General features: G+C 43.4%; 1 protein-coding gene across 1 annotated transcript in view; it reads left to right on the top strand.

The window, feature by feature from the left end:
- HEPACAM2 (HEPACAM family member 2) overlaps positions 1-14,482 on the top strand; it is a 497,170-nt gene that overhangs the window by 310,487 nt on the left and 172,201 nt on the right. The window lies entirely within an intron of this gene.

The raw sequence follows: 14,482 nt of genomic DNA on the forward strand, positions 1-14,482 counted from the left end.
ACGATTTTTAAGATCCTCTGTGTGTAGTTTTAACTTGTGAATTTCTTGTTCCAATATTGGAATCTTTGAAGAAACATCATGTAAATCACTTACTCGTTGTTCTAGTTCCGAAACCTTTCCCTCCATGACAATCCATCGCTCATCAATTTGTTTTAGCTTTTCATTGGTAGTGGACATAAAAGGCTGAAAGCCACGTACTTCATCTAATATAGAGTCCAGGACTGGGTTTTGTGAAGAGAGAATAGGAGAAGGTGGATCATTGTTATGCCTTTTTTGGTTTTGTGCCAGTGGAAGAAGATCTGACAGTATGAAGATCGCTTGCCATTGTGAAACACTGAAAAGAGCGATTTATTAAGCACAGCGCTGGGTGAATGTGTCTCAAAAATATAGTAGAGTAGAATTTGTTCTTGTAAATAAGAGGATGTTATATTATCAAAGACCACAACATGTTTCACACTTTATAATAAGAGTATTGAGCAGTAATAGCAAAAGAACCTGAAGGATGGAACTGAATATTATAGTAGGTTCCTATTTAAAGATGCATACTTTCTCCCTGCCTCAGAGAATATTGGAATAATGCTAATAGAAGCACTTTTGTAAAACAGTCATTGTTCAATCATTCTCACAGATGAATGAAAGAAAAGAAACATTATCTGCAAACATTTAGAACCGAAAGTTGGCAGAAGGAGAAAAATATGTGTGGCTCATTACAAAATGGCGAGAGCGCTGAGTGATGTTGTTCTCTCTGAGGACGTGGTGCCCATGTAGTTAAGCTCCGTTTATTGTTGGTTGCATCAATGCCAGGTTAATAATGGCGCAGGTATTCAAAAATAATATAGTTCTTAAATTAATAAATGTTGGGGACCAGTTAGGTGTGACACAGAAAATAAAGGCCAGTTGACCATGCTGGGCATTAGAAAACGAATTTCTCATGAACCTTCATTTCCAGAGCAAAAAGAAAACAAATTGCTCATAAACCTTCATTTCCAGAGCAAAAAAGGCCCATATCCATGCTATTAACGGTTCTCTTGTGAGAAAGAAAGGCTGCTGCGAGGAGAAACGTTAGCGCCCGCGCCGAAAACAATTATACGAGCTGAAACTCACCGTTGCGGCAAAAGGGGCTCGAAACTGGTGCTCGGAGCATGAAAGTTCGTAGAAGGACTCACCGCACCCTCACGGAGCCATTCCAGCGGTCTGCAGTCACGAGTGCAGCAAGACGAGGCTCTAAAACTTCAGTAGAGTCCCGCTTCAGAGCGGAGCTCAAGCAGGAAGCGCCATGTTCCTTCGGAGCGTAAGCCACGCCTCCCCTAAATACAGTTTGCATACTAAAGTACACCAGTAATGGAGTTCCTACCACAAACAAACATAGAAGGGGAATTGTTTAATTTTTTTTTCAAAATCGCATAGATTTCGAGTGCCTAAGGTCCTTGAATTAACTATTCAGGTGTGAAGCTCTCCCTTATGTTGAGCACTGTATAAATTTAGGACTACGCGCCCCAGATTGCACAGCTAAAACCTGAATTGGATGAGCTTCTCATGCATGGGCCTAAGAAACTTGAGAGCTCTGCACAGTAGCCGGATGCCCCGCTTTTCAGCAGCAAAGCAATTCATACTGCTGTATGCCAACAGAAAATCACCTGACTTCAGAATGGAAGGGTTTGTTTTCCTGTTAATAGTTTCCTTCACTTTAACACACACACACTCATCCATTAGTTCAGTTCAAGTGAGAGCATACGTAGGACTGGAGTTGCCCCTCAGTAATTTGTGCAACGTGCTCTTTTTTTCACTGCATTCCTTACTTCCCTGTATTTCCAAATGTAACGCCAGTCATGTCTGGGCACTTTAAAGACTTGAAAAAGGCATATCACTCTGCACTGCAGAAGAAATCTTACGAGCAAAAGACAGAAGAGGTCTTTAAATCAGGTCTTCTTACTGAGTAAACAGACACAGAGCTCCTACTGCAAAGCACTTATCCCACCCACCCATCCTTCATGCTGAGGTAATTTCTGCCGCAAGAAAATACCCTCTTAGTTAGGAATTTATAATTAGGGCTTCCGGTTTTTATGGTAGTTATTTTTTTGACATTTTCGTCTGTATTTATCCATATTTATTTTTTGTCAACTTTATCTATATTTATCCATATTTATTATGGGTTTTGTGAATGAAATAAAGCCGAAGCTGGTATATTTCCACATTTATTTAACCAATAAATATGCAGTCATGGCAAAGTGCATTTAGACTCACTCAAGAAGCATCCAATTTCCGTTTTCATCCACATAAAAAAATAAATACAGACAAGAAAATACATGGTTTTCTGTCTGTGTTTATCTGTAAAAATCAGTAAAAACGAAAACAGGGAGCCTTATTCATAATCAGCAGACGGAAGTAGTGCACCAGGATGACTTTGTAAGGCTTTTAACACTTAAGGCAAGTCCCAAGGAGGTAACAAATGCCTCACAATAGGATTAGAACGACAAAAACTCTAGCAAAGAACTCTCTAAGTCTCTATATCACTCGAATTTGAAAACGCATCAGGGAAGATGGTAATGTCATTGTGCTCTAAGCGTAGAGAAACGGACACTTCTCAAAACTATCCCACAAACATAAAACTGAGGAACGCTCGTGATTCATTCACAAAACTATCCCACAAACATAAAACTGACGAACACTCATGATTCAGAGGATAAAATAGTGTTCAGTTCACCACCAAGGTCTAGCGTTATACTTTAAGATAGGTGGCATGGGGCACAGCTTTGATTGGTGCAGTGACACCGGGGTCCAGAGATCTGAGGGGGCGTACTGAACCATGATAATTGCTGTATATTTTACTTCAGCAGAGAAAGACATATTTCCTTCTTTACATTAGGGTCTTTGACACATTGGCTACACAACTGATGGGTTATACAGGCACATGTATCATTATTGCATTTTGCGATTCCTTAATTGCGAAAAATAAGGAATCTCAATTAAGGAATTGCAAAATGCAATGCATCAAGAAATTGCTGAAAAATTTGCGATTTCTTATTATTCCTTCATTGCGACTCGCAATTTGCGACTCGCAATTAAGGAATACCTCCCCATTCATTCCTATGGGCCTAGAGGCCCATAGGAATGAATGGGAAGAAATTCTCAATTTGTGATTAGCAATTAGCGAATCGCAAATTGAAAATGCGATTTCAAGGGTGCAGGGGTGTCCACAGGACACCCTGTTACACCCCTGAAATCAATCTGTGCACATATGTTGCGCACACACATGCCCTTAGGGCATGTGTGGGCACATGAAACTTTGAAAAATGCACAAAAGTGCATTTTTCAAAGTTTTCGCAAGTTACCATGAGATTTAACCTCATGGTAATTTGCTCCCCTTAATTGCGAAATCGCAATATTTTAATGTTTCATGCATTACATTTAAAGAATCGCAAAATGCGATTCCTTAAATGCAATGGCAATTTGAGAATTCGCAAATATTTGCGAATTCTTAAATTGCGAGGGCCTTGACCCTTCATGCATTCCAAAAGAGGATTTTGCGATCGCAAACGGCCGATTTTTGCCATTCGCACCATTTGCGATCGCAAAATCGTTTGATGCATGTGCCTGTTAGTTCCTAAATTTACCAAGAATATCCTTGTTTTGCAATCTGCTCCTTGCAATCTCCAAACAGACACAATTTCTATGGGAGAAGAATCTGTGGAAACCTCAGAGGAGAAGGAACTCATCGCAACTTCTAGTGAGGCTGGACTCACAGGGATTTCAAAAGAGGTGACAGGTCCTTCTGGGTTAGCACCACTGTTTGTTGCCAGCCCACGCTCCAAATTCTGGCTTACAATTTGGGAATCGGAGGTAAAGGAGGCATAAAGAAGATTCTTTGGCCAAACTGTCAGTGTATCCACTTACCTATCCCAGTGTTGAAAATGAAGACTAACACAAAGGAAGCTGATCATAAAGAGGGAAGACAGAAAGATCTAGGTATGAAGTCCCAAACCTTCTGCGGATGCTCTGGAACACCTTCTGAGATAGAGCAAGCTTCCGAGAATGTAGAAAGATTCTGCTCATTCTGTCCTTCTGAACATTTTCTGATCCCTTTATCTCAGCTGCTGAGATTGACAGCAGATTAATCTTTGCTCACTGGATTAATAAAACTGCAACTAGATTCAGTGATTTAGAAAGAATTGTCCGCTCAGGCCCTACCATACATAGCAGAATTAGGAGTTTTGCAATAAAAATCGTATCCCCAGATACATTTCTCAGTTCAAACCTGCCATTATTTATTTGGGGAAAATACTAGGTAAATAATGGAATATGCAGATTTTGGTGCAGCAAATACCACAATATGCAAACTAGCCCCCATTATAGGGTGTCAACTCATAATTTGATGCTGTTCATCACGCATGATAAGTTATGATTCATTGGAGTCATATTTTATTGTGTGCAGCAACCACCATGCTGTCTAGGTGATCCAAAGAGCTGTCAAGCTGCCCAATCTAAGAAATGCTGAGTCGCTGTTGGGGACCCTTTTGCTTGTTGGCTTAATGCAATACTGATGGTGTTTCTGACTCAGCACTCATTTGGGAGCTCCACTCTCAGGCCGATGGTATGAGAAACTCTTCAGAGTGTGAAGCTTCAGTAGAACACGCCCACTTCCATTGTTGGCAGGCCCCGCCCCGCTAAAACACACAAATTATAATTATATACAATAACCTACTGAGGACAAAGATTAAAAGCAGAAAACTCTTTCCCAGCATTTCCTTTACAACTGCAGTCTCCAGCTTTATTCAGCTTGTTTGGGTCATAAAACAATAAGCAGAGACATATTTATGTTTGTGTGCACTGTTGCATGTCACCCTATTTATATTGTGAGTTAACAAATATCCTTTTGCTACAAAGTAAGCACCTCTGAGTGTCCATAAATTGGTTCCCCACTACATTATTGAACTACACTAATTATTATATTTGCTTTCATGCAGAATTACACTACCAGCACAAATACTTCTACAAAAAAAAAGAATAAAATAAAGAAGAAGCATTTGCAAAGCCACTAGGTTTTGCCTATGTAAAATCTATTGGCTTTGTCAAAAATCTTTACATGTTGCAAAGCAGTTAAGCTTCTGTGCAACATGGCTTAAAAATCACTATCAGCCTCATAGCACTTTTTTTTTTCAGCCATGTTGCACCGAAGCTCAACTGCTGTTCAACATGTAAAAATAAACTGACAAATCCAATAGATTTTGCATGGACGCAACATATTGCTTTGCCAATGCTTGTTTAAAATTGTGCTATAGGCATCCCCGCTCCTCTTTTCCGATGACATTGCTTCTTTAGATTATATTAGAGCATTCAAAACAGGTCAGTAAATGAGGTGAATGGGTTTCTGTCAGACATATTTCTGAGAGCATGAGTGTTAAGCATTTAAATTTGCCATTTTCTTGCAGTGAAAATGGGCCAGACTACAATGGCGGTCGGACCGCCACCGTCAGGCTGTCAATGGTGGTCCCACCGCCATCAAGCCCATTGGATCCAATCCCTGCATTAGTATGCAGGCGGTCGGATCTCAGCTGGCGGGAGAAAGACCGCCGCATCCAACAGGATCAAGGATACTGTCAGTGTGGCAGTAGGACCCCTATTCCTACAATGGGGTGGTGCCTCGTCAGGCACCGCCGTAGGGATTAGGATGTCCCTGTTTGCTGGCCCTTTCATGACAGTTAACCTGCCAGGAAACGGCAGGTGGACAGTGACTTTGGGGGACACTAGCAGGACCCTTTCCCCCCTGGCCCTCCACTATGGTGCCCCCCTAAACACCCCTGCACCAGGAGGCAGGCCCTGCATGGAGACTGCCTCATAGTGCAGGGATATTTAAAATGTCCGCAGCACATGCCGCAATGCAAAGTATACACATTGCGAACACTGTGAAGGCGGTCCCATTGTAATGCGGGCAGCAGAATTGCCAAATTCTAGTCAGGTGGTCCTGCATCTGCTACGGTGCCGGTCGGACGAAAGTCCGACCGGCATTGTAATTAGGCCCTATGTGTGGAATCTTATTAACATTTCCTAATGTTTTTCAAATGTACTAATAACCAAAAATGTCAAGAAAAAAAATCATGATCAGGAACCAGCTTAAAATTGGCAATTATACATTTGTTCATTTGTGTGCTCAGAACGATTCTTGTGGGGAATTAAACATGTGCTACCAGCCTATTAGGAACTTATTACATTAATACCATTTGTGTCTGAATACATAAATGTGCAAGTACGTAATGCTAATTTTATGGCACTGCACACAAATTACGTGTTAGTCTATTCATATCCGAATAGCAGTCCATGTCATTGGACCACACTCAGCATGGATTTTGGTGATATTGCATTTAACAGAAATGTGTAATAAAGCTTGTTCACAATCATTAGCATTATTTTATTCCTTAATTATCACTTTTATTCATGGATCCTCAATTTCCCCTAACTACTTTTCCCCTTGCCCCAACTTGCTTTTCAGCTAGCCGAGGCTTGACAATTTCTGTAAGGTTCTCTCATTGTAATTTATCTTCCTGTGTTTACTCTGATTGTTAACTTTCTTTCTGTGATTACTCGGATACTCCCACCTCTCTTCCTCTTGCACTGACCGCTCTCTCTTCCCCTACCACTGATTTGCTTCTAAGCTTGTCGAGATCTTACAATGTGTGTAAGGTTCTCATTGTAACTTATCTTCCTGTGTTTACCTGTCCTCGCCCTATTTCTTTATATCCCGTCCCACCTCTTTCCCTTTATCCCCTCTCTTCAACTAATCGACCTAACATGTCCCCTCTCAATCACTCCCTCACCCCACAGGACTCCTCCCTAACCAGACATGGCCACAACTCATGGAGCATTCTTTACCCTCCTAATCTTTCCAAAAACGCTAAGAACATTTTTAAACATAAATTACTGATTCGTCACCATGAAACATTAATTATCAATAACTACCACAGCCTCTCCTCCTTTATAAAAAACAACGACATCTTCTACTCCAAACGCCCCTCTAAATGGAAAAGCCTCTTCCTTCGCCACCTCCCAATCATTAAATCAAGAAAAAATCTGTATGGATTTAAATTGTCTACTACCCCTTCCCCAGCTTTCCTCAGTGAAATTGACATCTCCATATTCCAAACTGGTAATATCCTCATACAAGTGTCTGAATACCACCTCACCATCTTTGAGCATCATTTCAGCACCTTGTCCTACCTATTATCCAAACCTCCTCCTAACCCCTCAAATACCCAACCACAAGACGCCCTTTTGCCCTCCCGCTCCCCGACTCTAACCCGTCCACCAACAGACATCTCAACTGCTAATGCAGTCTTTCAAATCCTAACATCCAAATACCCCCCTCTTTAGAGACCCTCTGTCACCCTGACATCTCAACTGCACACAGTTACCCAAACTCACACCCTCTCTAATGATCTATTCCCGCCTACCACTAACACTACCTCTAACCTCGCTACCACCCCCAGCACCTGGAATTCCCTACTGTACCCTCGCCAGCCCCAATGTCACCCTCTCTAAACTGCTCTCCACCCCTAACCACAATGTTGTTTCTCCCCACACCCCTCACGCCCTCTTACCATCTCAAAACACATATCCTGATTCTATGAATGTCCTTTCCCACTCCACGGCCCTCCCTTCTTCCATCGGCCTGAGCACTCCTCTTAACCTCCTCCTGGCCTCCCTCTCCCTCCACACCTCAGACTTCCCTCCCCGGTCAACACGGAACATACCCTTTTCTCCCCACCTTCCCAACTGCCTTCCCCATCTCTCTTATAACCCAGACATAATCCAACATAGAACGCAATCTCTTAACCTTGACGTCCAAACTCACACTTCTTAGTAAAGATTTCAACTCCCTCTACTCCAGGACCCTCCTCAATCGTTCTAATTTCTCCGGTTCTGGCTTAAAAAACACCTCTAACCCTAAACATTGGAGAACTACTCCCCTCTGCAACCATACACATAGGCCCCTCCGTGCCTCGAGCTATCTCTCCTACTCCGACCTTCTTGACCTATGTAATTCCTACCTTCCTAACTCTCCTATTAACAATCCTCCTGCCCCTCACTCCACCATTCCCATTATTCTGGGGACTAGCAGAATCCTCTCCTCCCCCTTCTCCCCTAGACCCCCCCACCGCAACTTACCACCATCCATTAATCCTCTTCCCCCCAAAGACAGCCCTAAACCCATCGCCTGCATGCTTGTAAACTGCCGATCGGCTGTCCGACACACAACGGAAATATCTGAAACCATCCTTAGTGAAGCTACAGACATCGCCTTGCTAACTCTCCCCCCCGGTTACTCTAGTCTCAGAAATGACAGACCTGACAGAATAGGGAGTGGACTAGCTTTAAACTTTAAAAATGATCTACAACAATTGCTTATTAGGAACTCAGACCATGCAAGCTTTGACTACCTTAGAGCCGAACTAAAGACTCATGGTTCTCCACCAATTAGACTACATAATATCTACCATCCTCCTGGTGATCCTCGTCCCTTTGCCAAGGAACTATCCGACCCTTCTCACTCAATCCTCACTTTTTGATGCAATAAATCTCTTCCTAGGAGATTTTAACCTCCACTGGAATGATACTGAGGACTCCACAGTTAACCTCCTCACTAATCTTCCAGAGATTAGTGACCTCAAACAACTTTGCCATTCTCCAACCCACACCAAAGGGGCCACTCATGATGCCATCATTGCCAACAATGACTTGGCCTCCCTTTCCAACATCATCCCCATCGACTGGTCTGACCATCACCTCATTCTGTTCACGATCACTACCACGGCCCCACCGCTCCCCACAAAAAACATCAAACCCAGGAAATTGACCAGAAACCTTAATCTTATTCCACCTGGCAAACTTGAGTCTAAACTCCAAACACAACTTCTTCTCACCCCTCTCTCCTAAAATGCAAACAAACTCACCTAGTATTTTAATAAATCTGTCATCGAGGTCTTAGACCAAATTGCTTCACCTAAACTAAAAACTCAAAGAAATATTCCATCCGAATCCTGGTTCAACCCAGATCTCAACAACGAAAGACGCTCTCTTAGACTGACTGAAAGAACTTGGAGGCAACACCCAACCCCGTCCCATCTCACCCTCTCAGCTCCGCTAGAGCCACTTACAAGAAGCACATTTTCAATGAAAAAGCATCTTTCTACAGTGCACAACTTGATCGGGTCAAAAATAGACCCAGAGAACTGTTTAACATTGTTAGAAACAAAACATCCTCTGCCCCTCTAAAGCGGACGGCCTCAACTGAGAGATGCAAAGAAATTGCTAACTTCTTCTGAGAAAAAAATTGCCAAAATTCATCAATCCTTCCTTTTAACTCAGATCCCACCAAACCCCCAATTTTCCAATGACATTACTTCAAAATCTCCCTCCTTATTAACTCCATCCCCTGATTCCTCCCATCACCCTCTCATTACATCCCCTCCTGAACCCAACCTCCTCAACTCCCAGCTAAAAAACAATGCCTCCTGGCATAGTTTCCACCCCGTAACCGAACCCAAATTCTTTAACATCACTGCTAAAGTAAAACCGTCTTCTCACACTAAAGTCCCTCTCCCTTCTAACCTTTTCCAAGATCTAAAGCACATCATTGCCCCATATTGGACTACTATCATCAACTCTTGCCTGACCACGGGGTGTGTCCCTGTCTCCCTCCAACTTGGACAAATCACTCCCATTCTCAAAAATCCCAAAGCCGACCCTAACGACACAAACAATCTCCACCCTATCTCTAACCTCCCCCTTCTCTCCAAAGCCCTTGAAAAAATGTGCCCTGCTCCAATTGGATAAACACATTGACACTTTCAACCTTCTGGACTCCTTGCAATCCGGCTTCAGAAAAGGCTTCAGTACAGAAACCACCATGCTAAATATAGTTGATGACATTCACCACTCCCTCGACAAGGGCGAGACCTGCCTACTTACTTCTCCTTGACCTCTCTGCTGCGTTTGATACAGTTAACCACTCTGCCTTATTTAACACACTCAAAGCTCGCCTCAGCCTCAATGGTCCTGTCCTCAAATGGTTTGCCTCCTTTCTCCAACACAGAATTCAACAAATCAAAATCTACGACTGCCTTTCAAACCCTTAATCTGTCTCCCTAGGTGTCCCCCAGGGATCTATTCTCTCTCTTTAAACTCTTTGTGGAACCCCTCACCCTCATTCTAAAACAAGCTGGAATCAACGACCACCTCTATGCGATAACACTCAACTTTACTATAAGAATAAATCCCACGCTGATGTTCTGCACCTCAACGACACCCTAACTAAGATCCAATCCTAGTTCCACTACAATCATCTCAAACTCAACGCTAAAAATACCGAAATCATTCTCTTCTCTCCGAAAAACAACCCCCCTCCAAACTTGGATCTCCGACCTTAATGCCCTCAACTGTTCGCTCTCCTTATCCAACTCAGTAAAATCTCTCAGTATCAGCGTTGAAAACAGCCTAACTCTTAATGCCCACATAAAAAACTCTGCTAAAGGAGCACTCTTGACTCTCCGTCATCTCAGGAACATTAAACCCTTCATTCCTGCTGATGACTTCAAATGGGTTGTCCAATCACTGGTCCTCTCGAAAATCGACTATGGTAACGCTATTCTCTCCCGAACACCTAAAGTTCACCTAGCCCCACTCAAATCTGTGCGCAACCTAGTGGCCAGGCTTATCACCGACTGCAAAAGTTTTGAACACACCTCCCTTGCCCTTAAAGCCCTTAAATGGCTTCCCATCGAAGGCAGATCCTCCTACAAGATTGCATGCATTACTCACAAAGCCCTTCATCAAAACATCCCGATGTACCTCTCAAATAAACTCAACAAAGCGAGCTGCTCCGGACCGATGAGAAGCACCATCACTCTCCTCCTAGTCCCTCCTTTGTTAAAAAAGATAACCACACAATCTCGCTCCTTCTCCGGAAATGCTCCAAACATCCAGAATGCCCTTCCTAAAGACCTGCGATGTAACCCCTCCTACTTCAGCTTTAAAAAAGACATCATACTGCACCTTCTCCACAAATATTGGGGTCCATAATCCAATCATCGCCTCCGGCCCCTCACTCTGCTTCCCCCTGTCAGGTTGCCCTCTACAGTCTTCCTGTCTCCCACCCCTCCCTTCCCCTCTTTAAATATTTCACTTTTGCTACTCTCTCCCTCCCCCCTAGTTCCCCTCCTTGTCTTCGCCTACTTTTACCCATCCCCTTCCATAGTCTCTCTCCATCTATACTTCTTCCCCTATCTATTTTTCACACCCCTAGTTATTCATTACTCGCTAAAGATTTTGATCACCCATATCCATATTATTTATGTAGATAGCTCTTTTTTTTGCATATCTGTTAACCTAACTTGTATTAATCAATTTGTTCTTTTTAGTTTAACCAGTCTGTATGCTATATTATTGAACACATTTTTTATTCCTATTCCTCCTTCAAACTCCTGTAAAGCGCTCTGATACCCCTGGGTCTAGACAGCACTACATAAACCTTTTAAATAAAAAAAACGCTTTGTTGCTGAAGGGAGATTGGTGAATAACTAGATTTCAAATCCAGTATTCAAGAAGCCTTAAACAACATACATTTTAATGCCCATAGATATTGATGTTAAATTCTCCACAGATATCAGACATGTTGATGAAATACTCTTCTTTTCTCCTCTTGCGTCCTTCACTCTCCAAGTCACTTTCTACGTCCAGCCATTTCCTCTTTTTGTCAGTAATTTTGCTTCTAGCTTTATGCATGTTACCACTCCTAAGAGCTACCGCTATAGCCCACAAAGTCCTTTTCCATCCGTATGTGAATTAAATCCTCAGACCCTGTATAGGGTCTTGGTGTGCACCTGGCACTAGATGTTTGAATGGCTGAGGAATGAAAAGTTTATACACACCATGAAACACAGCTGCCTGTGGTTTTTATATCCGTCAGCCTTGAAGTGGTCTTACCTAAACGTTTTTCCTCCCCCTACCATTTTCACTGATCTCGTTTTGCCGGCCTTAGGATCCATGCACTCTACCACTGTTACCCAGTGCTAAAGTGCATGTGCTCTCTCCTTAAAATATGGTGACAATCGCTTATCAGCACTTGCCATATGTAATTTACTTATAAATCTCTAGTATAGTGGTACATGTACCCAGGGCCTGTAAATTAAATTTTACTAGTGGGCCTGAAGCACTTATTGTCCCACCTACCTAAGTAGACCTTAAAACATTTCTCAGGCCTGCTATTTCAGCTGATGTGTGCAGTTTTAATCTGCCATGTCAACCTAGCAAAATAAGCTTGTGGCCAGGCCCCAAACCTTTCTTTTTAGTACATATAAGTCACTCCTAGGGTAGGCCCTGGACAGCCCAGAGGGCAAGGTGCAATGTAGGTAAAAAGTAGTACATGTACTTTTATGTTGTATATGTTCTAGTAGTGAAAAACTCCTTAAAACATGTTTCACTTCTGGAAGGCCTGTCTCTTCCATAGGATAAAGTTGGCGTTACCTTGTTACATTTAATACGTTGTAACCTCCAAATGGGAACAGGTTCATGTTTGGTGTCTTTGTAATTAGAAAAAACTTATGGTGAAGTTGGATTGTATAATACAATTTTGAAAATGCCACTTTTAGAAAGTTGTACAAAAGGGGGTGGTGATGGACGGAGCATCTGAATCAATCTAACACTCACACCTAGTCAAAAGATCTGGGTTTAATCCATCACCGTTCTTTAGCCCACTCCGCCACCCCAGTTCAGACATGGCCATATGCAAATCAGTCTGACCCTGTGCATCATGGGAACAGTCCAGCCCGAACTGCCAAGCCATGCCTTCCCTGGATGGGGCCATCACTGGCAGGATGGGAGGGCGGAGCTGGGCACAGCCCTATTTACACTTGAATAGACTCTGTCCTGCCTCCACACAAAGGGTTGCTTACCCTCTGTATGTAGTCTGGAGCCAGGGCTTGGTAGGCAGGCAACCTGTGAACTTCAAAGGGAAGCCTCTAAAAGCTTCTCCCACTTTAAAGGTGGCACCTGGCAAAAATACTGGTATTCAGACACCAACTCTTCAGTACAGTTCTGAACCTATAGAAGACTCTGCCTGGAAGAAGAACTGCTGTGTGGCTGAAATGACAGCCATTCGGCTGGACTGATGCCCTGAAGGACTGCTGCCTGCTGAGCTGACCTGCTGCCCTCCTGTCTGGGTGGGAGGGACTGGACCTGCAACTTATACTCAGTACCACTTGTAACCAGTGCCCGGACTCAGCAACTGTGGATTCTACCCTGTTAAGTGGTGCCGCCACAGTCTTGGGCCCTTGGAAGTGGGCCTGAAGGTGCTCTGCCAGTCCATTTGTGGATTGAGAAGAACCAACGCATCTCCTCTACTGCGTGGCGTAACCCAGAGCAGAACCAATGCATTGCCTCTGCTGTGATAATTCTCCCAGGGCAAGGACCCCATATTGACTTCACTTCCTACATCAGAACTGCAATTGCAGGATGCAACTTCGATGCAGACTCTCGCATCACAAATCTCTCATTGACAGCAGCCCTGGTGACTACACTGGTTCTTGCATCACAGCCTCGCTGCTCCTCAGACCCAACACATCACCTCGGCTGCACACCACCTCCTCGACACAGAACTTCACATCTCAAGCCCTCATTGACGGGATCCACAATGATGATGCAGGACCGTTCACCGCAGCTTTCCAGGCTCCTCAGATCCGATGCATCACCTCGGTTGTGTGATACATTCTCGACGCGGGACGTCGTCAAGCTCCGCAACCAGGATTTAAGGCACATTTATTCAGAGGGCATAACTGGCCTGTAGCTGAGCCTTGATCCATTGCGGTCGGCCTGAACTTGTGAGTTTATTCCGGTCCAGCACGCCAGATACCCACAGTTGGCACTTTGTACTTTTTGGTGCTAGTTTCACTGAAATCTTTAAAACTGCATATCCCCTGCTCTACTGATTGAATTCTTGTGGATTTGATCTTGTTTTATTTATTAAAATTACTGTATTTTTCTAATCTGATGTGGGATCCTTGTGGTGTGTTTTCACTGTATTACTGTTTGAAGTGTTGCACAAATACTTTACACATTACCCCTGAATTAAGCTTGACTGCTCTGTGGCAAGCTAAGCAAGGGTTGATAATGGGTAAATGTAGGGGTTGCTTGTGACTTGACGCATTGACAAGGATTGTGATTTCTTTATGAGTAGGGTTTCACCCCCTCAATCAGTAACCCATTTCTTACAGTGATGTACCCAGCTGTGCAGCCCAGGTGATAGCAGTGTTGTAGGTGATATGATTGCAATGGAAACGCAGGGCATTGGAGCTGAGGGGCAGTATTTATGACCATGTGACATGGGAGGAGTTGTGCCCAGCCTTCCAGCTCTTCGGCAGAGCATGGCGACTGGATGTGTCACTGCATGATGGCATATTGCAGAGGTGAGTTGTGCAGTTGAGTGAGTCGTGGC

The sequence above is a fragment of the Lissotriton helveticus genome, chromosome 10 (genome assembly GCF_964261635.1).
Source record: "Lissotriton helveticus chromosome 10, aLisHel1.1, whole genome shotgun sequence".
NCBI lineage: Eukaryota > Metazoa > Chordata > Amphibia > Caudata > Salamandridae > Lissotriton > Lissotriton helveticus.